The sequence below is a fragment of the Theropithecus gelada genome, chromosome 1 (assembly GCF_003255815.1).
Source record: "Theropithecus gelada isolate Dixy chromosome 1, Tgel_1.0, whole genome shotgun sequence".
Classification (NCBI taxonomy): Eukaryota; Metazoa; Chordata; class Mammalia; order Primates; family Cercopithecidae; genus Theropithecus; species Theropithecus gelada.
In genome coordinates, this window is record NC_037668.1 from 150,806,337 (window position 1) to 150,830,668 (window position 24,332).

The 24,332-nt window shown below is 36.2% G+C and overlaps 1 pseudogene; it reads right to left on the bottom strand.

Moving 5' to 3' along the window:
• Window positions 1-9,208: 9,208 nt before the first annotated feature.
• LOC112630488 lies at window positions 9,209-9,995 on the bottom strand (annotated as a pseudogene).
• Window positions 9,996-24,332: the final 14,337 nt, after the last annotated feature.

The following is a 24,332-nucleotide window of genomic DNA, read 5'->3' on the forward strand; positions in this document are numbered from 1 at the left end:
ATTTAGAAAACCCCATCGTCTCAGCCCAAAATCTCCTTAAGCTGATAAGCAACTTCAGCAAAGTCTCAGGATACAAAATCAATGTGCAAAAATCACAAGCATTCTTATACACCAATAACAGACAAACAGAGAGCCAAATAATGAGTGAACTCCCATTCACAATTGCTTCAAATGGCATAAAGTACCTAGGAATCCAACTTATGAGGAATGTGAGGGACCTCTTCAAGGAGAACTACAAACCACTGCTCAATGAAATAAAAGAGGACACAAACAAATGGAAGAACATACATGCCCATGGATAGGAAGAATCAATATCATGAAAATGGCCATACTGCCCAAGGTAATTTATAGATTCAATGCCATCCCCGTGAAGCTACCAATGACGTTCTTCACAGAATTGGAGAAAACGACTTTAAAGTTCATGTGGAACCAAAAAAGAGCCCGCATTGCCAAGACAATCCTAAGCCAAAAGAATAAAGCTGGAGGCATCACACTACCTGACTTCAAACTATACTACAAGGCCACAGTAACCAAAACAGCATGGTACTGGTACCAAAACAGAGATATAGACCAATGGAACAGAACAGAGTCCTCAGAAATAATACCACACATCTACAGCCATCTGATCTTTGACAAACCTGAGAGAAACAAGAAATGGGGAAAGGATTCCCTATTTAATAAATGGTGCTGGGAAAATTGGCTAGCCATAAGTAGAAAGCTGAAACTGGATCCCTTCCCTACACCTTATATGAAAATTAATTCAAGATGGATTACAGACTTAAATGTTAGACCTAAAACCATAAAAACCCTAGAAGAAAACCTAGGCAATACCATTCAGGAGCTAATTTTTATATATAGTGTGAGCTTGGAATTCAGCTTCATTCTTTTAATGTGGATATTCAATTTTCCCAGTATCATTTTTTGAAAATACTCTTTCTCCTCACTGACTCTTGTGGGAAAAGCAAACTAAGTTTTCACTTGATTTATATAATCAAAAATATCAAAATCTGGCACACACAAAAAAATGACTGAAATCATCCTCCACAATAGAAAAGAGTGACCTATACACCATTTAAAGATCTAAGTGTTTCCAAGAATAGTCTATTCTTTGAAGTAGAGGCTGAATCCCTTAAGGAAGGACCTTGAAATATCTCCACAAAGATACACAGTGTATATTATTTCCATCTTTTCTCATTGAGATCTGTAATTATTCCTTAGCATGAACTGGGACAAGGGAAATTCACAGATTTCTTTTTAGAACTATTAGATATGAGGTACAAGAGAACATGATATCAAGAGATTTCAAATGCAATGCCATCCTTCTTTAAATGAGAGTTTATGGAATCCAAATGACAAGTTGTGTTTTAACTGAAATCTATTGCACATCATCCAAAGGTCCACAAACCACCCCCATACACTCCCAGTAAGGTCATTTCCCCAGTTCCCTTTATATAATTGAGATAAATACACTTAGCATGACACAGAACCTTAGCTGGTTTCCTAACCTGTGAAGTAATGGCAGGAAGAAATGGCAACAGAAGCTCCTGAACTACCACATCCTCCACACTAAGAAGCAATACACCTAAAAGAATTACAAAATTTGGAGCCACCATGTGTATATGGAGCCATAATATATTGAAAGACATAATGTTGATTATCTTTGTCGTATCTCCATTGAATGCAAACCCCAGAAGGGCTGTAGGATGATTAGCAGACACTTAAGCAGGCAATCTCCATAATCGAAGCTGCTGTGTCAGGTGGGTATCTTTACTGAAATAAATTAACACAGTCTCTGGCAGATGGTGTGTGTTTATTACGTTGGCAAATGATTTCTTCATGATAACCACCCATAGGGAAGATCACAGCAATTCACTTTTACAGGGCAAAGACAGCAGTATACCTTCACCATTTTAACTCAGGAGTAGGTCAACAATCTTGCTGTCATTTATAATGTAGCCCACAAGAATCTTAATTATCCTGACTCATACCAGTCTACTCTATTAATGACAGCATATTAATTTGCACCTGGTGACAAGCCCAGAAATTGACAAGGACCCATAATGCACCTAATAAGACATATACATACAAAACGACTGGAGTAAAATCCCACAAGATTCAGGGGCCTGACACTTCTGTGAATTTTCTAGGGATACATTGATTTGGGGCATGCCAGAATAACTCCTCAAAAAAAAAAAAAGACAAAAAGAGAAGCACAATATTTGGTAGAATCTTTTGGACTCTGGAGAGAGCATAAGCCATGCTTGGGGATAACCCATTTATCAGATGACCTAAAAGGATGCCAGTTTTGAGTAGTCCACAAAAAGATCTGGTTCCTCAGTTTGTACAGGAGGTTTAACTCTGAAGCAGAAAGAGACCAAGACTATATTATCTTTATTCTCACTATGTGACAAACCCTCCTGAAAACTATCAATTAATGCTACAAAGATTAAATCTGTAAGAGAAATATAAAACTATACATATGACCAATAAATAATCTTTCATCAAAGCAAATCATCAACATTTTGGTTTTCCTAAGCCCAACAATGCCTGATTTTTAAGGATTCCTTGCTAGCTCTGAAGATAACCCAAAATCTTGTTTAATATTTATACTAAATCAAGTTGGATTTGACATATTCAACAATATGAATGTCAGTTAAATACCAACTGGCATTTCAAAAATTATATTTCAAGAAAATTACTTAAGAAATATTCCACTATAAAATAGGTTGTTATTCTGATAACTAGACTATTTTCCAAGAATAAAGCAATGTAGAATGGATCTTTTACCATTAGAAGGAAATATGTCACAGCATTATGACATGACAGCAGTAATGCAACAGGATTCATTTTCAATTTTCCATTTTTTTCAAATACCTAAACTTTATTGAGCGTTTATTTCTACAGAATTATATTTATTTGTTATAAATGATAACTTAGAAGATTGTATGACCTTCAAGTAACTTTACAGTTCAGCTCATTTTGTTCTCACCATCATTCTGTAAGGTTATATAGCTATTACTATCCTAAGTTTTCATAATAGAAATCCGAAGTTTAAACTATTTAAACAATTGCCCAAAAAAAAAAAGAAAAACACAGTGTTTCAATGATAAGATTAGAATCCAGATCATCTGGCTTCAGATTTCATTCTCTGATCACCTATTTTCAAGACATTAATGACAAAGCCTTTTCTAAACTTCTGACTGACATGGTATCTTCCTCCTGCGCATTTTTAATAGCTACCATGCTTTTAGTACATAATATCTATTTACTTAGTATTTTTTCCCTTACATTCAGTCTTTGTTGGTCTACAGTACTTTGATTATATCCTTCTTTTGAACATTATCATGGGCTACAGTTTTTAATACTGTCTTATTTCCTCTACGAGACTGCTAAGTACTGGAAACCTGACTTGAGATCTCCTTGGTTCCTCAGAAATTGATATACTTCCATCTGATGGGTCATTTAACCTTTTTGACTAAAATTTCTCCCAGAGGGTGAACATTTGTCTGACCTTGGTCATTATCTTTGATCTTTCATTTCTCAGTCCTCTAAATGTCACGAAGAATCCTTTCCTGGATAGTGAAGTCCTGAGATTACCGTTTCTTATCTGCTTAATATCTGACTGACTTCCAAACACCAACTAATTGTCTTTCAGATCTGGGAACCCTGCTAATCTTATCTTAGACCAGATCCAGACTCCACCTCTGTTGTAATCTTCATTCGTACATCATTTTTCTTTCATCACCACCATCCTGATATCTCATGTTGGGGCTCAGAACACAATACCCCAAAATATACCACCTTGGCATACTGAGTATTTTAAGCTAAAGGAAATTGAGAAAACAATGAAAGCCCAAAAGTCACTCTCTGACCTTCTCCCATCTTTCTCCCCTGAAGCAGGCCATGAAATAGTTCTCTGACCTATCCCCCAAGAGAAGGTCATAAGACCCTCATTCCAGAAAGGTTCTGCCCTATAACCAGAAGGCCAAGAAGAATCTGAAAGAACAGGCATTACTAAGCTCCCCCCACTACAAGGTTGTTACCATTAAATAATACCTTTTGGTTTTACCATCACGTTACTGCATGACTGTCTATAAAAATATGATTTTTCCTGGATCATTGGGTCTTCATTTCTGAAGGCTTCTGTGCCAAATAAAATATTGTTAGCATAGGGGAGAAATGGCAATGTCTTTTCTTTGCCCATTGCAAGGTTCATGGATGACAACCCTATAACAAAAGACACCTAGCAAAAAAAGAGTACTTCTGCAATGTACACATGAGCTGATTTATAAACTGATGTGGTCTAGAGACCCTGATTTCATTGTTCCAATGGTTTAGTTGCTGCTCTACATCAATCAATCAAACATCGAATACTTGTGAAACACCAGCTGTTTGGATAACACTGTGCCAGTCACTTTGAGAATCATCTGTATGCCAACTGATACTAGAACTTAATACCTTTTTATTCTTTTTAAATTTCTTTAAGGTTGTTATTTCTTTTGTGGATTTATACACTCGGTGATGTATGGCAGGGTCATCTCAAAAGTTTAGTTATATCATACCACCTTGTAAAAATCCTGCTTATTTTTATGAGGGTTGTTACTGCTACCTGACACAACAGGGAAGTGTCAAAGTATAAGATGACATCATACTTCTCTGCAGCCACACATCATATATTTGAAGAGGCGAGATGAAATACAACTGATATAATTAGATTAATTCCAGTCTATATGCTCTCCTGTTAGGAGGTAAGCTCTTGAAATCAATTGCTAGGCCTTATGCATTTGTGTCTCCTGTATGTAACCATTGGTTGAATCAACTAGCAATAACATTAAACTAAAGCACTAAACTAGGTAAAATAAAATAATTCTTATGGAATTTGGAATACATTCTAATATCTAGCACTGATTATAGGAAACTTGCCATTTTCACCTTGTCATGACATTAGGGTAGTATGGAATAGGAATCAAAAATAGTAAAAATGAGCAACACACAAAACTTCTCATTGCTTTATAGTTACTCCATGTCCCTTAGAGCTGTTAAACATCGATTTCAGTTCAGTCTTTCTTACTGTACCCCAAACTCATATTGTGTCTATTTTGGAAGATATTTCATGGAGGTATATCTCAAGGAAATTACTTGCCTTTCTTTCACATATCAACATGGATTCTGTCCAGATGGCTCTGTTCTAAGTAAGTTAGTAGTAGCATTTGAAACATATGAATCTCTTAGTCTCTTTTCCATCTGAAGTTCCAATTATTTAATTCACCTTACATTACATTTCAAGAAAAATTACAATCAGCTTGTTCGCAAAATGATAAATATTTCTTCAATGGGTAGGGATCTAAACTTACTCTGCCTCTTATATCTTCTTCAGATTGGTTCTTTTTTTACTTCCTAAATGTCAAAATGCAAAAAAAAAAAAATAGTTTAAAAAAGTTTTATTTCTATTAGTAAGAGCCTTGTACAAATGTATTTGTAATACCCTTCCTTCTCAGAAAGGATTTAAAAACGTCTTAGTAAAAAATGAGAGAAAGGCATAACATACAATTAATATAGCAGAAATGAAAACTGGAAGTTAGAATTGAAAACAGTAAGGGAAGCATGGAGCCAACACAGTAGGTGAACTTCATTATAACTTTCCTGGCAACCAAACCTAAAAGGAATACCCAGTATGTTACACAATTTTAAAAGTCAGAGAAGAGGAAGTAAACAAATTCTTCAAAGTACAAATCTAATGACTGGTCCAAAAACCTAATCATTTTCCAAAGTACATTAGAGGAGAAGTCATGTTTGGCCATCGCTTTAGCTCAACAATTACTTATTGATTATTATTAAGAAGTTAATTTGTTCAAGGATTTACATTAAGCATTGTATTGACTATCAAAATGTCAAAAACTCTAGTTCCAACTACAGAATATGATTAATCCAACTGGGCAGACAAGACATGTGCTTTTAAGGGTAACTGATGACACAAGTCTACTTTTGATAAATGTGAAATGAATTGTGCAGACATTCAGAGCTGGAGGAATTGAAGGGAAGAAGAGACTTTTGTGTCAGACTCAAGATAACCACAAGACAAGAAATTCTGGAAAAATTAGGCCTGGGATGCAGGCAGGCAGAAAGAATAGCATTGGGAGTCCTGTGGGCAAAAATGAGATCAGAATCCAGTATATCAGGGAAAATTGGAGTTTTAGTATCCAAGAAACCTAACAAAATTTAGCATTCAAAGATCCAGGTCAAGGAGAAAGACACAGTGGAAGTAAAATCCAAAAATACGTGCCCTGGTCAGGTTTCAGTCTTTCAGCCAGCTATCTAGAAACAAATGAAGAATGGAGTTTCATCCAAAAAGTCTGAAGCTTTGCCTGCTTTTGAAAAGACCACTTGGAGTGAGTGGGTAAGAGGAAGTAGGAATGAGCTGCCCCCCAGGATGAGGCAGTGCTCAGCAGGGGCTGGGGCCTGCTCAGAAAACCAGCTCTGGGGACACTTTTTGGGAACTAGTAACCTTGAAACTAATTCCAGAATATTCAGAGAATAACAAATCAGTAAGCAAGGGAGCCGGAAGTCATTGCATGTGAAAACTTATTTAAAGAATTGAATATGTTTCTGTTAAAGGTAAGAGACAAAAGGGAGTATGATAGTTGCCTTCAGATTTTCTAAGGGTCACCATGTATATACATAAAGCTAAATTATTTTATTACACATTTGTATATAATTTATTGGTTTTTGGGTATTAAATACATAGTTTCATTTAAAACTTTTCTTACTGGAGATAATCTCTTTAAAAACAAGTGAATTTTCCCTCCCAAGAGGTGGAAATTGGATGACCACCTTTCTGGAATATTGTTGATGATAATCTGGCATTGAAACGGTGCCTTATGCAGAAACTCCACTTTCTGATAGCTTCAGTTGTATCTTCTGGTAAGTCTCAAAGTTCAATACTACAGAACCAATCAAGGAGTTCTTGATACCTTTTAAGTGCACCAGCTTATAATAAATCTGACTGTACTTTACACATGGGTCAGAGAAAAGATATGCTTTACAGCCTCCCAAGCCTGATCCTTCCGGCTTGAAACCCTTCTATTTCCAGAAAAACAAGTCTAAAAGAGATCAGGTAGCTTGTACAAAGTCACAAGGGCACGAAATCAGTTAATGACAAAGCTGCAATTGCAATACTACAAAACTTCAGCAATTCTCTCCATTTTATCATTCTGCCCCCTGACAGGAGTAGAAACCCATCAAAGAAGTGTACGGTAAGGTGAGTGAGGGCTAGAAGGCATATTCTTATTAAATAAGAACCTGCACAGAACACAAACTAGTCACTGTTTTGAAACTATGGTACTTCCTCACAGAACACACAGACATCTGATTTCCTGTTTGCCCTGTTCATACAAAGATGAATAGAGTTGTCACCAATGCTTGATACATAAACCTTAAGTGACACACAAGACAGTCCATCAGGACGGAACTAAATACTAGAATTTCTTTATATTAATTTAAATATAATCTGTCTATCACTACATTTGTATATGTTTCTATATATACTCTATGCATGATTAGAGAAACATATGTATATCATCTGTATATTAATATACAATATTGAAGATACATACTCTAGAAGAAATCAGAAATATTTAGAGAACATTTAAAATAATTCTTATGAAATTTGGATGAGGAATACATCAAATAGTTAAAACGATTTTTTTTCTGTATACATTTTGTATCACAAGTATATTTCAAAGCAAAAACTGTTCCTATTACAGATTACTAAAAAGATTCTATTTTCGTGGTAAAAACCACTGGTTTTAAAAATAAGCTATAAATAAGACATAAGTAGGCATCTGTACTATTGACTATTTCCCTGTGTTGTTGCATTCACATAATTTTTGACTGGCTTACACAAAACAGAAGCAGCAAAGAAAAAAAAATGCGTATCTCTGATCATCAGGTCTGATTGGCCACTTCCAAAGAGTTCCAAGGAAGAAAACATATGAAAGATGTTCCCCAAGGCTCCAAACTGCAGAGCAAAAGGAGAGAATCATGAGTAACAGCTCAATTTCCACCACAGAGACAAAGGTCCTGGACGTATAGTGACTGCCTTTGGGAGACGCTGTTCGTGTGGAATCAGGTCAACTCACAGCCAGCTGGAATGGCAATGCCTCTGTCATGGCTCTGCACACTTTTTGTAGCCAGGCTCTGCTGATTGACCATATGTATCTGAGTAAAAGTGAATTATCTAGGATGCCTTACAGATTTCCAGTTCGTGCAGCTAGGGAGATGGTGATACCATTGAGTAAGAGAAGAACCAGAGGAAAACGAGTTGTTCAACTTGCTCATTTTTAGCGAGTTGGAGGTATAAGTGGACCATTTGTGTCAGTTCTCAGTTTATCACCTCTGAGCCCCCAAATCCACCCTTCTTGCTCTGAGATACTGGCCAGACCCTGTAAACATTTATCTTTTGCTAGCTGGCTCAATGTTTGGTTTCGTCAACAGAGAGCCCTGGAGGGATACTGCAAGGCCATAACAGCAGAAGGGCCCTCCCTTCCTATTTCAGTGTGGCTTTTCTTCGGATATGGCAGCCAGTAAATCAGCATGTGGAAGGCCAGGGACATTCACCTCAGAAACCCTCTCAGGCCACCTCCAGCCTTGTGCCTTCTGGCAAGTTTTCTACCACTGCATGTTCCTCTGGCAGCCGCATCTTCTCCCAAGACATCTGGACTTCAGTCTTGGAGAGAGGTGGAAAGGGCAGCTCTTTTAAAATCTTAGTTACTCAGTTTTTCATGGTTGTATAGCCCTAGGGTTGTAGCTTTCAGCATTTACTATTTCTCTACCTCTACAGCCATCTTTTTCCTCATTTTAGTAATTAATCATCTTTTGCTAGTTAATTCTGTACATTCAAAGTTTCCTATCTAAACTACTGGTGTGGTTTTATCTCCTAACTGGACCCTGATTGATATACTACCCAAGTGGAGATGCCTTTTAAGGAGCTAGAGATGCAGCTTTAAAGAGATACAGCTTTGAAAGGAAATTCCAATTTGGAAGTCTCCAGAATATTACTGATATTTATTTTTTATTTATGTATATATTTATTTATTTATCTATCCATTATTTAATATTTTGGGCTGAGTACAGGAGACTTTATTGATGGCACATGACAAGGTGGGGATCCCTGGGTCCCTCCCTCTTCAGGGGGTCTGCATGGAAACTGTTACGAGGGGAGATTCTCAGCATGGTGGGGGACTGAGTGTGGCAGGAACTCCCTAGAAGGTGAGGGTCTCTCTCTTTCTCTTGTGCTCTTGCTGGTGTTGACGGTCTGGGGGTCTGACTCCTCAGAGGCCATGTGGTCCACGAAGTCCACCACTCTGTTGCTGGAGCTAACTGCACTGTAATACCAGGACATGAGCTTGACAAAGTGGTCATTGAGGGCAACAGCAGCCTCAACATCAAAGGTGGAAGAATGGGTGTCACTGTTAAAGTAGGAGACAACCTGGTGCTCAGTATAGCCCAGGATGTCCTTGAGGAGGCCCTCTGATGCCTGCTTCACCACCTTCTTGGTGTCATCATATTTGGCAGGTTTCTCCAGACAGCAGGTCGGTTCTCATACCAGCATGTTGGCAGTGGGGACATGGAAGGCCATGCCAGTGAGCTTCTTGTTCAGCTCAGGGATGACCTTGCCCACAACCTTAGCAGCACCAGTAGATGTAGGGATGATGTTCCGGAGAGCCCCATGGCCATCATACCAGTTTCCCTGAAGGGGCATCCATGGTCTTCTGGGTGACGTGACAGTGATGTCATGGACTGTGGTCATGAGTCCCTCCATGATTTCCAAGGTTGTCCTGGATGACTTTGGCTAGGGAGCTATTCAGTTGGTGGTGCAGGTGGCATTGCTGATTATCTTTTATAATTCTCATTTTTTATGACCATCATGAACAGGGGGAATCAGCAAAGGGATCAGAGATGATGACACTTTTGACTCCCCACCCCATGAGCCCCATCTTTCTCCATGGTAGTGAAAACGCTGGTGGACTCCACAACATAATGAGCACCAGTATCAGCCCATTTGATTTTGATAGGATCTCACTCCTGGAAGATAATGACGGGATTTCCATTGATGACAAACTTCCTGTTCCTAGCCTTGATAGTGCCATGAAACTTGCCATGGGTGAAATCATACTGGAACATGTAGACCATGTAGTTGAGGTCAATGAAGGAATCATTGACGGTGACAATATCTACTTTGCCAGAATTAAAAGCAGCCCTGGTGACCAGGTGCCCAATACAGCCAAAACCATTTACTGCATTCTTCACTTTAACCACGGTGTCTCAGGGATGTGACTGGCACTGCACAAGAGTATTTTGGCTGTCTGTTAAATGGGAGGAGCAGAAAACCACTGCTGGTATTTAAAACTAAAAAGTAGATGGTTATCATGAAGAATGTAAATAGTGAAACTATAAGGGAGCTAAGGAGGGAGCCCTGGGACGCCATCATTTGTGAGACAGGTAGGAAAAGAACAAAATGGGAAATTGTGGGAATGGAGGAACAGGCAAAGTGAAATGAGGCAAAGAAGCTGAGAAGGATTTGTCTTTGACGTTAAAAAGGAAATCAGGGGAAGCCAGAGGCAGAGAGAATTTCAAAGAGTATTTGATCAATAATGCAAATATTACAGGTAAGTCAATTAAGTTAACTGAAAACTCAAAATGAAATTAGGAGTAATCTTTTCAAGAACAATTTTAGTGCAGTGGTTTGAGAAGTCAATAAGAAGACAGCAAGTAGGCATAACAAATGTAAACCACTTTTTTGCCAAACTTGAAACAGAGAGAGTAGCACTGGGCACAGGGACTCCATAAAATCAGTGTCTCATACCTCTTCTAGTTTATGTTCACTGTAAATTGGGCTGACTTGGGTTAAATTAATTACCTGTAGGCTCTTCCACCTTACATGATCTTCAGATATTTGGTTTTGATCTGCTCAGTGCTCATTTAAATCATCATTGGAAAGTGAACAATAAAAAAGAAAAAGCACAGGAAGCTAAAGGCAAGTTTTGCTTTAATCTACCAGCTCTAGAAGCTAGCACTAACTAAACTTAATTGTGTTGCATTAAACCATCTCAAAATTTTTTGGTTCATTATAAAACATAGATTTATCTACAGGTTTTATTTAGTTCTTCTACATATATCTAACATCCTTAATATCATGCCATTGACCCCATTGACCACTCCAGCATGATTAATGCAGTGGTGCCATTGCAGTCATCTAATAAATTCTGTGGACCAGTGAGAGTTTTCTATATCTGTTGCTTAAAATAGTAAAACACTATTTTCAGTATGAATTTGATGGTGAAGTATACAAAATGGTTTCAATTATAATTCCATGTTCACATGTTCATAATTTGATGGAAAAAAATGCCTTTTGGATTGAAACTTTCCATTCCATGTTCTAGCTCCACCCAAATATAGTTATTTTTTCTCCTCTGGAAAATTTGAGGAAATCCGTATGATCACTTATGAATGTGGAAAAAATGCACTCTTTCAAATGTTTAATTAAATGAAAGGATCAACAATTACAAAATCTTTAATATAAACTTCCCATACATATTTATAAAAATCAAAATATAAATCTAGTAGGCCTCAGAAAAGAGATTAGGTGTTTACCCATTTAAGGAAAACTCTAATTCTGAATGCTTGCTAATTTGAAACTCAAAACTGTGTTATGCAAACACAGTAGTAATTTTCACATTAAAAGTGATACATTTGAAGTGGCATTGTTGTCTGGGGTAAATACCTGGGATTCATTGTCTCCTGCATTGAGAAGATTAAGGACATGGACACACATACATGGAGTGGATTAAGGAGCAAAAAGTTAAACAGGCAGAAGAAAGGAGAGAGGAGGGCAGCTCTTTCTCTTGCGAGAGCGAGGAACTCAAATGGGAAAAGATGGCCTGGGTGGACCACAGCAGATTTTATAGGCAGGCTTGAGGAGGCGGTTTCTGATTTACATAGGGCCCACAGATTGGTTCGACCAGGTGTGATGTGGTGTTTACATAGCGTTCCGGGAAGGCTGGTCGCCCTGCCCTAATCTTATTGTGCAAATGGGCTTTTCACCATCTTGTCTGCTCCTTACCATACACATAGCTGACAAAGGGAAGGAAGTCATTGTGAACATGTCTAGTCCCAGGTAGTTTTTTTTCTGTTGGCATTCATGGGTGCAGGCTTCCAGCTTGCTTGTCTATGTCTGCAGCTCAATTTTACAGGCTGTTCTTTGTTAGAAAATGATTTGGGGGCTGCTTTTCACTAAAAAGGAAAACCTTACCGAGGACTCCCATACCCTCATTATCTGCCCTAGTAGTTTCTCTTTAACTCCTATATCACATGCAATTGCCTTTATAATATGACTACTATTAATTTTTGCTAAATAATACCTGATATACTTTGGCTATTTGTCCCTGCCCAAATATCATGTTGAATTGTAATCCTCAATATTAGAGGTGGGGCCTGGTGGGAGGTATTTGGATCATGGGAGCAGATCCCTAATGTCTTGGTGCAGTCTTCACTATAGCAAGTGAGTTCTTGAGAGATGTGGTCATTGAAAAGTGTGTGGCACCTTCCCACTCTCTCTCTCTCTTTCTCTCTCTCTCTCTCTCATGTGTGCTCTCTTTCTGGCTCCTGCTTACACCATGTGATGTACCTGTTTCCTCTTCACCTTCCACTATGATTGAAAATGCCCTGAGGCTTGACCAAAAGCCCAGCAGATGCCAGCACCATGCTTCCTGTAAAGCCTGCAGAACCATGAGCCAATTAAACCTCTTTTCTTTATAAATTATCCAGTCTCAGGTATTTCTCTATAGCAATGCAACAACATACTAATACCATACATGATAGGCCAAAGAACAGATCTGAGAATGGAGATTGTTTTCTGAATTTTCCATGCCCTGTATATAGTGTGGGCTTAGTAAATATTTGCAACTCAAATACAATTTGCAAAAAATGGCAAATAATTTTTTTAGCGCTTCAAGTTAATTTAATCTTCATATGTGATTTTTACTTATATTTTTTCTTTAAATGCAAAGAAGAAATGGGAGAGTGGCTTTCCAGCTACACTAATAGAAGGGAATGTTGCAAGAAAGGGTGATTTCTTATTCAAGTGAGATATATTTGCATCTACTGATAAGAAAGTTATTGGTCATCCCAGAGGCAACAGTTTCAGGAAGATAGTGGGAATCATGAGCCAGAATGTGATGCTTTACAAAATGAATTGGAGGGACAAGGAGTAAAAGCAATGAAGAGATATCCTTCTTTAAGCTCTACTTTTTAATTGTGTAACACATCATTCAGAGGAGTGTATTTAACATATGTGAATTGTTAAAAGCAAACACACTCGTATCAGCTTCCAAGTCTAAAAATTACAACCTGACTAATGTCTTTGAATCCCTTTATGCACCTCCTTGAGCACGTGCACTTCCATTCACCAAACATAACCAATAACTGAATCATGAGTTAATTAGCACCTTGCTTTTCTTTCTACCTTTGCCATGCAGCCATACACACATCTCTAAATGACAATTTTGTTTGTTTTGCCTAATTTGAAAGTTTATATAGGTAGAATCATAAATCACATATTCTTCTGAAAATTTCTTTTAATACTCTAATGATTTTGCAATTCATTCAGGTTGATTCTTAAAGTAATACGTCATTTATTTTTACTGATATATAGTTTTCCTTTCAATTGAAGCACTAAAATTAATTTACCCATTATCCTGTTAATGAATACTTGAATTTTTTCTCTATTTTTTGCTATTGGGAAAATGCTGATATTCATGATATTATGCAAGTCCCTGGCACATGTGCAAGAATTTCTCTTAAAATATACACAAGAGTGGAATGACTTTGTGGTAAGATATGTGGACATTCAACTTTATTGTGAATTTTTCTGTTTTTAACCAAACTGGTTCACCAAACTAACAATCTTATCATTTGCCCACAGCTTCTCCAATAATTAGCATTATCCAATCTAGCGCACTTTTAGTTTGCATTCTCTTGAATACACATTTGTTTAATATATTTTCTCTTGTTTTGGCCATTCAAGATGGCCTCTTTTGTTCAATCCTAATTTCCTCTTTCTGTTTTTTGTTCAGTCCTGTTTCCTCTTTTTTGTTCAACCCTAATTAATGTTTATTTTGGGCAGTTGCATTTATTCAATAAATTTGTAGCCATTTTATGTATTTGGTATGTGAATTTTTTATTAAGAATACCTGTTTCAAATATTTTCTACCAGGTTGCAATCTCTCTTTTTACTCTTGTTATGGCCTCTTTTGATGAACAGAAATTTAAGGTTGATATAGTCAAATTTATTAATCTTTTGTTTTATGTTTTGTGCTTTTTCTCTTTTTAAGGACCACTCCACTAACCAATTGTTAGCCCACATTTTCTTCTGAAAGTTTCGATTTTTTTTTTTTCATTCAAGGTCTTAATGCATTTCAGAATGGTTTTACTATGTAGGATAAAGTAGGGATTCTTGTTTGTGTTTCTTTTTGTTCCATAGAGAAAAACCAGTTGTTTTAGTAATATACTGTATTCTGAGTAAACATATCCTTTCTGCATAATCAACAATCACACCTTCATTATAAATCAGAATTTCAGCTATATCTGTGATTGTTTCTAGGCTCTCTATTCTATTTCACTGGTAGCTTATTTTATCCCTATGCTATATTTTCTGTAACTTCATATGAAAAATTTTGATATCTAGTTAGGAAACTCTACTAATATTGTTTTTCAGGAGTGTTTTTGTTATTCTTGGTCTTTTGCACTTCCATGTAATTTTTTAATTGCCTTTTAAAGTACCACTAGAAAATCCTACCAGGATTTTTATTGCAATTGCATTGAAGATATATATAAAAATATATATGTATGTGTGTATATATACACACATATATAAACATATACATGGCCACATATAAATATGCTTATATAAACTAGGAGATAATTGACTTTTATTTAGTATTCTTATCCATGAGAATCTCTGTCATTTTATTTAGCTTATAATTAATATCTTTCAATGAAGTTTTATTATTTTATTATTTTATCTATACAGCTCTCATATTTAGTAATTTTTATTCTCAAAGTATTTTTTGTTTGTAATTATCCTTTTTTATATTTTCTAGCTCTATTTGCTTTAATATTTGTATATTATTTGTGTACTCTGTAAACTTAATTAACTCTTTTATTGATTCTAATATTTTTTCTTCAGATTGTTTCGAGTATCTGATAAAGGTAGAGACCTAATCCATATCACTCAGCTTTTTTTGGTCTTTCTGGTTGTTATAGAACCTATTTTCTGTTTTTGCCTTATTGCTCTGTCAGTTAAATGTTAATTGTATGTGATTATACAGGTCACTACTGATCTTAAAGAAACTCTGTCATTGAATATGATGTTTTTGTACAAACTTTTAAAATACACTTTGTTGAGTTAAGGAGATTCCAGCCTATTATTAGTTAAGTTTTGCCTGCTGTAACAGAGATCTAACTTTTAAAATATCTTATATAGACAGAAGTTCATTTCTCTGTCACATTAAAGTCTAAGCTATTAAGGAAGTCACTTTGTATACAGCCATCAGGAATCTAGCTTCTTTCTACTTTTTCCACCATTCCTAAGGTGTTTCCTCCTCCACAGAGTCTGAGATAGCTCAACATCAGGTCTTTTCTTCAACCAGAGGAAGAGACAGCCATGCTCCCTCCCTATAAAGGTACAACTCTGCAATTCCACAGATAACTCCAAATTATGTTCCATTAAAAAGGCCTTCATTGTAGTCACAGCTATCTTCAAGGGAAGCTCAGTTCTTACCCTGAGCAACTAAATGCCTAGCATCTAATAAGGTGTTGTGTTATTACAAAGAGAAAGAATAAAAAGATATAAGAGAAAAACAGCAAACTCTGCCACAGCTTCTTTTTCTAGTTGCTAGAGATATTTTTGGTAATAAATGTGCATTAAATTTTGTCAAATCTCTTTTATGCATCCAAAGTGAACATATGGTTTTTTCTATTTAAATTCATTAAAGAGAAAATTTACACTAACAGATTTTCACATTTTTGAGGCACAGTAGTATTTCTGGGAAAAAAAAATAATTTGGTCATGATTTTTTTTCATTCTTATACATTATTTATTTGGATTGCTAGTGTTTTGTTTGATATATTTGCAGCAATATTTATAAGTTATATTGGTCTGTAAACTTTCTTATATCATCCTTGTCTGGGTTTTGTGTCAAGGTTATATTAGCTACATTAAATAAGTTAGTCATTATTCTGACTCGTTTAGTTCTCTGAAAGATTTCTTGTAAGATTGTAGTTCTGTTTCTTGAATGTTTGGCAGAACTCATTGGGTAAAAAATATCTGAGCCTGATTTTTTTTTGTAGGAAGATCTTTTAAATAATGATCCTATTTCTTTAATATTTGAAACTAAGTTATTTTTTAAGAAATGTATCTATTTAACCTGTGTCCCCACTTTCTAAAATAACTTATTTACCCACTTTGGGGATTGGCAAAACATGGGATAAGGAATTGCAAAAAGATACAGAAGCTAACTTTTAAGAAAGAATAATGTTGATAAGATAAGTTCTGGAATCCACACTGGATAGAGAGGCAAATGACACTCGCTAAAAGATGAAATAGCTAGAAGAGTGAAACTACTTTTGCAACAGGATATTGCATTGAACACAGAGAAAACATTCTAGGAGAAATGAAAAAGGCAAAGGCATAGGTAACGGTTTCAGAAGGGAATTTCAGAATATTAATTCTAGGAGGTGGCAATGTACTGAGTAAAGTCAGGTTATAGTGAGCACAAGGGGCTTGGAAATAGGATAAATTGAAGTAAAAACTGCTATTGTAAATGGGGCTGAAACACTGAAACTGTGGGGCTGGTTGTCACAGTCCCAGATGTTAAATATGTACCAATTCAGGAAGAGTCCCTACTCTGATGGAGCTTAAATCCAGCAAGGAAGACAGAATTTAATTACAAATTGAAATATGAGTACAGAAATATGAGACATAGTTTCTGAGAGCAGAAACCTGATAGATACTTGAGAGTGTGAGATGAGATGGCTTCTATAAAGAAGCGATAGTTGTGTTAAGAGCCAAAGGAAGAGTTAACCAAAGATAGAAAGGAAAGCATTCCAGACATAGACAACAGCACATGCAAAGACTCTTTGGTACAGACTCTTGCATTAAACCAGCTGAGATCTTATATCAACATGGCTTAGGCTGAAAAGCATAGTGGAGAAAAGTGAATATTAAAGACATTTTTCTGATATAAAATCAATAGTATTTGGTGACACACTGGATACAAGGGATAAAACTTTCATCACGGGCAATTGGGTAAATAGTAACAACTAATCGTTGAATTAGGAAATGTTGGGAAAGGTTTTTCGGGAAAAGACTAGAGCTAGAGAATCAGGATTTCAGTCTTGCCCAGGTTGCATTTGAGATTGCTTTAGCTAACTCCAATGGGAAATTTCTAGTAGGCAGCATCTCTGAAGATCAGATATGAAAACCATCAAGAAAGATATTAAATTATATAGTGGATGGTATATTAAGCAGTGAAAATTAGCAAATTTTAGGGGTGGAAAGAATTTCGACTCAATATAGACAAACTATATATTTAGCAAGTTTTCAAATTATACAAGAATGGAATGTGGTCTCAGATTGGGCTGGTGGTCAAAAGTGCTTTACTCTTATCTATAATGTTTGAAATTTACAAACATATAGTGTAATCATGTGTTATATGTGTAATTTAAACTTTATTTGTAAATTAAGGACTAGAAAGACTCTTTAGACTAAATGCAACTACTGAGAGCATGGAAAAACAAGAGCATATAATGCAAGGTGAAAATAAAGGCAATTAAAATCTTTAGGAAACACAAATAAACAAATACCTTACAAGATTGTCATAGGCCAAATATGAAGAAAATAAAACATGGCATGATTTTAAGAAAGGGTAGGGTTAACAAGAGAGACTCCATTTAAACTTGAAGCTCACAACATTCTCCTCTGTATGGCCCGCATTTGGCCCAGAAGCGAACCTTCTTATGTTGCAGAGTAACGTAAACTCTGTTTATTGGTTTTCAAGTTTTACCCTAAACTGCAAAGTATAAAAATCTTAGTTGTAGATGCAGCAGATAATGTTAACACTACCTCCATATAAAAGTTTAAAAAGTATTCAATGAAGGTATGATAGGGAACAGGAAAAGTTAAGGGAAATATATAAGAGCTACTATTTTCATCTTATAACAAGAAGTTATTGGACAAATAATAAAGATTTATGTATATTATTTTCAGAGTTATAAAAGCAACCAACAGAAGAACTCAAAATGATGACACTTTAGAAGAAAGATATGAGAGAAAAGAAAAGAAGTATAATTATTTAATTCTTATTTTTCATATTGAGGAGTCAGAAACAAAGGCAAATTATCTAGAGATATGGAAATTACCAGCAGAAGAAACAAAAGTAGGAAAAATGTGAAAGGTTGTCTTCGACAACTTAAATTGGGGATGGGAGAAAATGCAGCAGGAGACTCTCACATTTTGATACAACGAGCATGCACTATCACTTGCATGATTTTTAATGAATAGACTGCTTCATTTGCAGGGGTTGGGGATGGCGGTGAGAACAGGTTACAGAATCTCTCGTGTTCAACCCATCCAGAGGCTCTGTGGCCCCAGAAGATCACCTAGTTGATGTTAAACTTAGTTTGGGCAAAACTCATCAGAGTCAGAAGTTGTAGAGGAAAAGTTAAATATTAAATTTGAACTCAGTTGAACCTGGACACAAACAATGGTCATGAATTCCCAGAAGAGGTTGTGTGAGCCCCTTGAGGCATTCATCCATAACTATTTTGGAGAAATCTCTATTTCAATCTATTCCTATATGTTAGTTATTGAAAAACAACAGGCAATCACAAAAACAAGTTGACATTTTTGTGTTGCTTAAGACCAGTCATGAAGGGCTCTCATGACTGGGTCTCATGCCAAACAACTCGTTACGAAGAGAGCTAGGGGCCCCGACCACGCCGAAGCTTCATGAGACCTCTCCTCATCTGTTCACGGATGAGTGGCCGACTCGGGAGCCCAGGCTGTTGCTTCCCGGTCTGGTGATAAATCCTCCTTAGTCTGGTGAGTGTAAATATATATATTTTTTATATATATATAAGTATATATATATATTTATCTTAGTCTGGTGAGAGTGTGTGTGTGTGTGTGTGTGTGTGTGTGTGTGTATCTCTTTTCCCTTCTCTCCTTCCCAATGCAATTTGCTTATTATATCAATTTGCTTACTATATCATTTGCTTATTATATCATTGGCTTATTATATCTGCATTGCCATTTACCTGTGATAAAGGTTGTTTATCCTTAAAGGTATTGTGTGTGTGTCTTTTCTTCTCCCCTCTGGTGCATTTCCCGCACAGAAAAGAGGTCCACAGTCATCATCCTAGAGCTTAATTTCTCTAATAGCTTAAACTCAGATGCACACCCCATCCAGCAAATAACACAGAGATAAAAAGACCTGGAGGCAAACGTAAAAGAATACAAAATACGTTTTACACCTTTTTTATCTTTAATAAGACTAATAATATTATAACAGCTTCTGCTTCTTAACTTCTTATACTGGGCCAGGCACTTGGCTAAGTGCTTTGTGAAAATTATCTTCACAACAATCCTATTTAAAAAGTGTTTTTCCATTTCATAAGTGAGGAAAATGAGGTCTAGAGAGTCACACAACTAGTAAGAGTCACAGGTGAGATTTTGATGTGGGTCTGTCCAACCCTCCAGCTGATGCTCTTACCCAAGCATTCAGTTCCACAGTCCCCTTCTGCAATCCTGAAACCTCCATGGTACTACAAACCCAAAGTCCTTCTTCAGGCATCGAAAAACCTTCACCAGGTAGCCAAGTCTGACCTAAACTGATGTGAGGCTCCTTAGAATCTTTAATGATGCCACTTAGTGTGGATATTTATACTTTTAGTGTATAAATAAGATGCATTTGACTACACATTGCTCTCTACATGCCACTGAGGACGCTATGTGGTATAGAACAGGGAATCCCAACCCCCAGGCCACAGACTGGTATGGTCTGTGCACTGTTAGGAACCGGGCCACACCGCACAGCAGGAGGTGAGCAGTGGGTGAGTGAGCTTTACCTCCTGAGCTCCACCTCCTGTCATATCAGCAGCCGCATTAGATTCTCATAGGAGTGGGAATTGTATTGTGAACTACGCATGTGAGGGATCTAGGCTGTGCACTCCTAAGATAATCTAATGCCTGATGATCTGAGGTGGAACAGTTTCATCCCAAAACCATCCCCTTGCCCCACCCCCACCCTACCCAACAGCCCAATGTCCATGGAAAAATTGTCTTCCACAAAACCGTTTCCTGGTGCCAAAAAGTTGGAAACCACTGCTATTGACTATATGCAAAGTTGTACTGTCCTAAAACCTGAAATATTCACAATTCCAAGAAACATCTGACCGCAAGGGTTTCAGAGAAAAGACCATGGACCTGTAGATGCAACTTATTTTAATCTTTCAAAAATATTTTAGAAATCACTGGATCAAACATTGAAAGACAAACATTTACAGGTATAGAAAATAAAAACAATTGGCCAAAAGATTGATTAATCTATGTGATATAGCTAGAAATACACTACTCAAAACAGAAAGGGCTTTTATCAAATGTCTGGTTTTCATTTATCTCTTTCTCATAAAACTTGATCTATGAGTGTGTTGGGGAAAATATTTTTTTAAAGTTTGGACTGCAATTAAGTGGGGACATCTTTGCAAATATATTTGCCTCCTACTTGAAAAGTGAAAATGTGTCTTCTCACAAAGTTCAAATGAGCAGTACAAGTGATTATGACTTTCCTCTGGTGTGGAAGTGACATGCTGATTTTGCTCAAGCCAGGAAGTGTTTATGTTTTGAATTAGCCAATAAAGCAAAGAATGCTAAAAATAAATGTTGAGCTACAACACATTAAAACAATTACACAAGTGTTATTCCTAGTAAACAAACAGACTTAGATGATATTATTTCCTTTCTACATTTTTTTTTCCCAGAAAGCACTAACACATGAAAAGTAAACAGGGCAATTTTGTGGGTTGAAATGACACGTCCATGTAAATTGCTCAGTGCTATTACCGTTCCTCTGCACTTACCGCATTCATTTGTCACATATGGATGTTGGCATTGCCATTGGGCTTCTGGGAACTTAAGTGAACTGTTTCTTTTTTTGAATTTTCATTATGAAAAAAGTTTAACTATATACCAAGTAAAGGAAATAGCACAATAAACTGACATACATTCATCTCCCAGACTCGAATGACCATCAGCATTTTCCCATCTTGTTTTTATGCTTTCTCTCTTTTCTCCTCTTTCACTGTCTTGGTTTTTTTCTTCCTCATAAACTATTTCAAAGCAAATCCAGTATATCATGACATGTTACTCCCAAACACTTCTTGGTTAATTTCTTTTAAAAAGATGTATTTTTACATAACAATAATATTATTAAAACATTTACCAAAAATAACTATAATCCTTTAATATCATCTAGTACCTAGTCAGTATTCTAATTTTATTCATAATCTCAAAATGCTTTAATAGTTTTCCTGTCCTTTTCATACCTCTTACTTGCCAAGCGATTGTTTTGGTTTGAATTGAAATAATGTTTTGTTTGAACATATTAAATATTAAAAAGAAAAAATATATTCCTTATCACATGAGACCAATGCAATCTCTATCTTGATTAAGTACATGGTCACTGGATTCAGCTTCCAGATCCTCCACTTACTCGCTGTGTGATCTTAGATAGATTATGTAATTCCCAAGTGCCTAACTTTTGTCTTCTGTAAAATAGCAAAATAGAAGCACAACCTCATAGGACTGTTGCGAGGAGTGAATGAATCATTGCATATAAAGCACTTACTACAATGCCTGCCATACAGGAAGCCCTAGATGAATTGAATTTATTATTTTTCTACATTGTGCTTTTTTTGTATACACTATGTGCCTACTTTCTGGATTTCTGCTATTTGTATGGCATTTCTAGCAGTTCGAACCTATGTGTTTACATACTTAAAGAGATGCCTATAGTATACGCACTAAAGTGCAGCCAGAGATTCCTGTACCAAACATGAAATTGTACTTAGCTCCTTCTTGGGCAGAACCAGCCCCTTTAAACATCCATCAGAATCTGCAGAGATCCTTGTCCAATTGTGAAAGCTATCATATATACACAGAGGGTATTAAATTTGTCCTATATTTGCATCCTTGTTGGGCTAGTACAGTATGGAGAAGGGGAAATGAATTCAGGGGCCTTCAGATAACACATGCTTTCCCTCTGTACCCCAGCTCCCACTTATTTTACTTTCTTCTTCAATGGATTTCCATTTTCCATTTTCTTATCTTGGCTTCTAATAGACAGTTGTATGATGATTTTGACCTATCTGGTCATCAGTTTTCTCATCTGCAAAATGGTTCTAATAAAACGTACCTCGTGGGATAGTTGTGATTGTTTGGTGAAACATCACACTTAAGCACCTTTTTCCTTGTAAGTGCTCCTTAATGGTCTCTTTTCCACTTTGAATAAACTAGGCTTGCTCTATTTTTTGTAGAAATGATATCTTATCCCTTTTGTTGATTTTTTTCAATTCTCTCACTATGCCTCAGACACATTGTTTTCTCTCCCACTCACTTTCTTTTTATTTCTTTGCTCTGCTCTGACATTGCCTTTAGGCCTTCAGCCAGTCCAATGTGCCATACCCTGATTTAAGAAGGACAAGGTCTTAACATGACCACCATTGCTGCAACCTACAAAACTACTACCACTATCCCACATTGACCAGAAACAATAACAGCAACAGCAATAACTGCTTATACTCATATAGTACTTTACAATCTTACATGGTTTTTCACATCTCATTACATTTAATCCTGCTCACAACCCTAGGAACAGGATATTATCTCCCATTTTATAGTCAAGGTAGCCAAGGAGCAGAGATTCATTTTGAGGTCCCAGAGAAGGCATTCTTACCAGTATTCTCAAACAGTTATTAGCCACATCTCGATTAACAATGCAAGATGATGAATTTTTAGTTAGTTGTTTCTTCCAACTTGAAACTGATGTTGAACATCAGGAAGAGCCCATTTGTGGCTCTGTGTCAGTTTCTTTTCAATTGTTGGTTAAAATAACTTAACTTTGAAAGAATATTGCACCCTTTAGGAAATCATTTCTGATTTAAACAGATATGGCCACTCCAAATTCTGTCGTGGCAGTAGATTTTAAAAGAAGCTATTGCTGAAGTCATCTGAGTATTCTACTTTGGTTCATACAAGGTCCACTCATGGAATGAAAGTTAGGGACAGAAGAAAAGAACCATAGTTTGTGTGTGTTAACTTCTCTGTTTCTGTGACAGAGGGGGGAAAAGAAGAGGGACTGTGGAAAGCACATGAAATTTCTACCACTGACAATTAGTAAGCAGTTGTCCAAGTATCCATTTTCACTCAAGGAGGAAATCAGTTAAGAAAAGCTACTTACGAGGACTTGACTATGGCAACCCTGAGTCTATAACACTTGCCTGTAATGGCTTTTAAGCTAGTAGCTAATAGAATTCAGTAGTGCTCCTCAAAGATAATAACAGTAAAGTTATTCTTTTTGAAATTTCAAAGATTTATAAGAGGTGAATAGAACATACACTGTTACAGGATGATGAGAAAGATACCTAATTAGGATAACTTGATTTTTGTACTGTACTCTCTCTAATGTATAACCGTGGAACCAGTTATTCTTAGAAGAACTTGCTTAAATTACATAAACCCCCAAAATTATACCTTTTCTAGCTTTACTTTCATATTTAAAAAAAAAAACTCCAATGAGAAATTTTGACTATAAGTCATGTTTAAAAAGGCCTTGTCAGAAAAGTGACTAGCATAAAATAAACTAGCCAAATATTTATAAGATTAATACATATTGATTATCAAATTCATTTTTTTTTCCATTCTCTTCCCAAAGGTGAGACAGGCCAGGGCATTGTAAAGGAACATGAAGAATAATAACGTTTGTAATGGCAAAAACTCTAATGATGCCATATTAAAAAAAAAAACAGATTGAGGAAAATATACAAAGGAAAAGGATATGAGAAAGGAAACAATTAAAACTTTAGCCAAAAGACAGCAGCTGTGGGAGAAATGTGGAAATGGAAGTGAGATTTTAAAATGAAACAAATACCATTTGCATTACTGTTTAATAAGTATTTATTTGTTAGAGATATCAAAGTTCTCTATAAACCACAGAAGC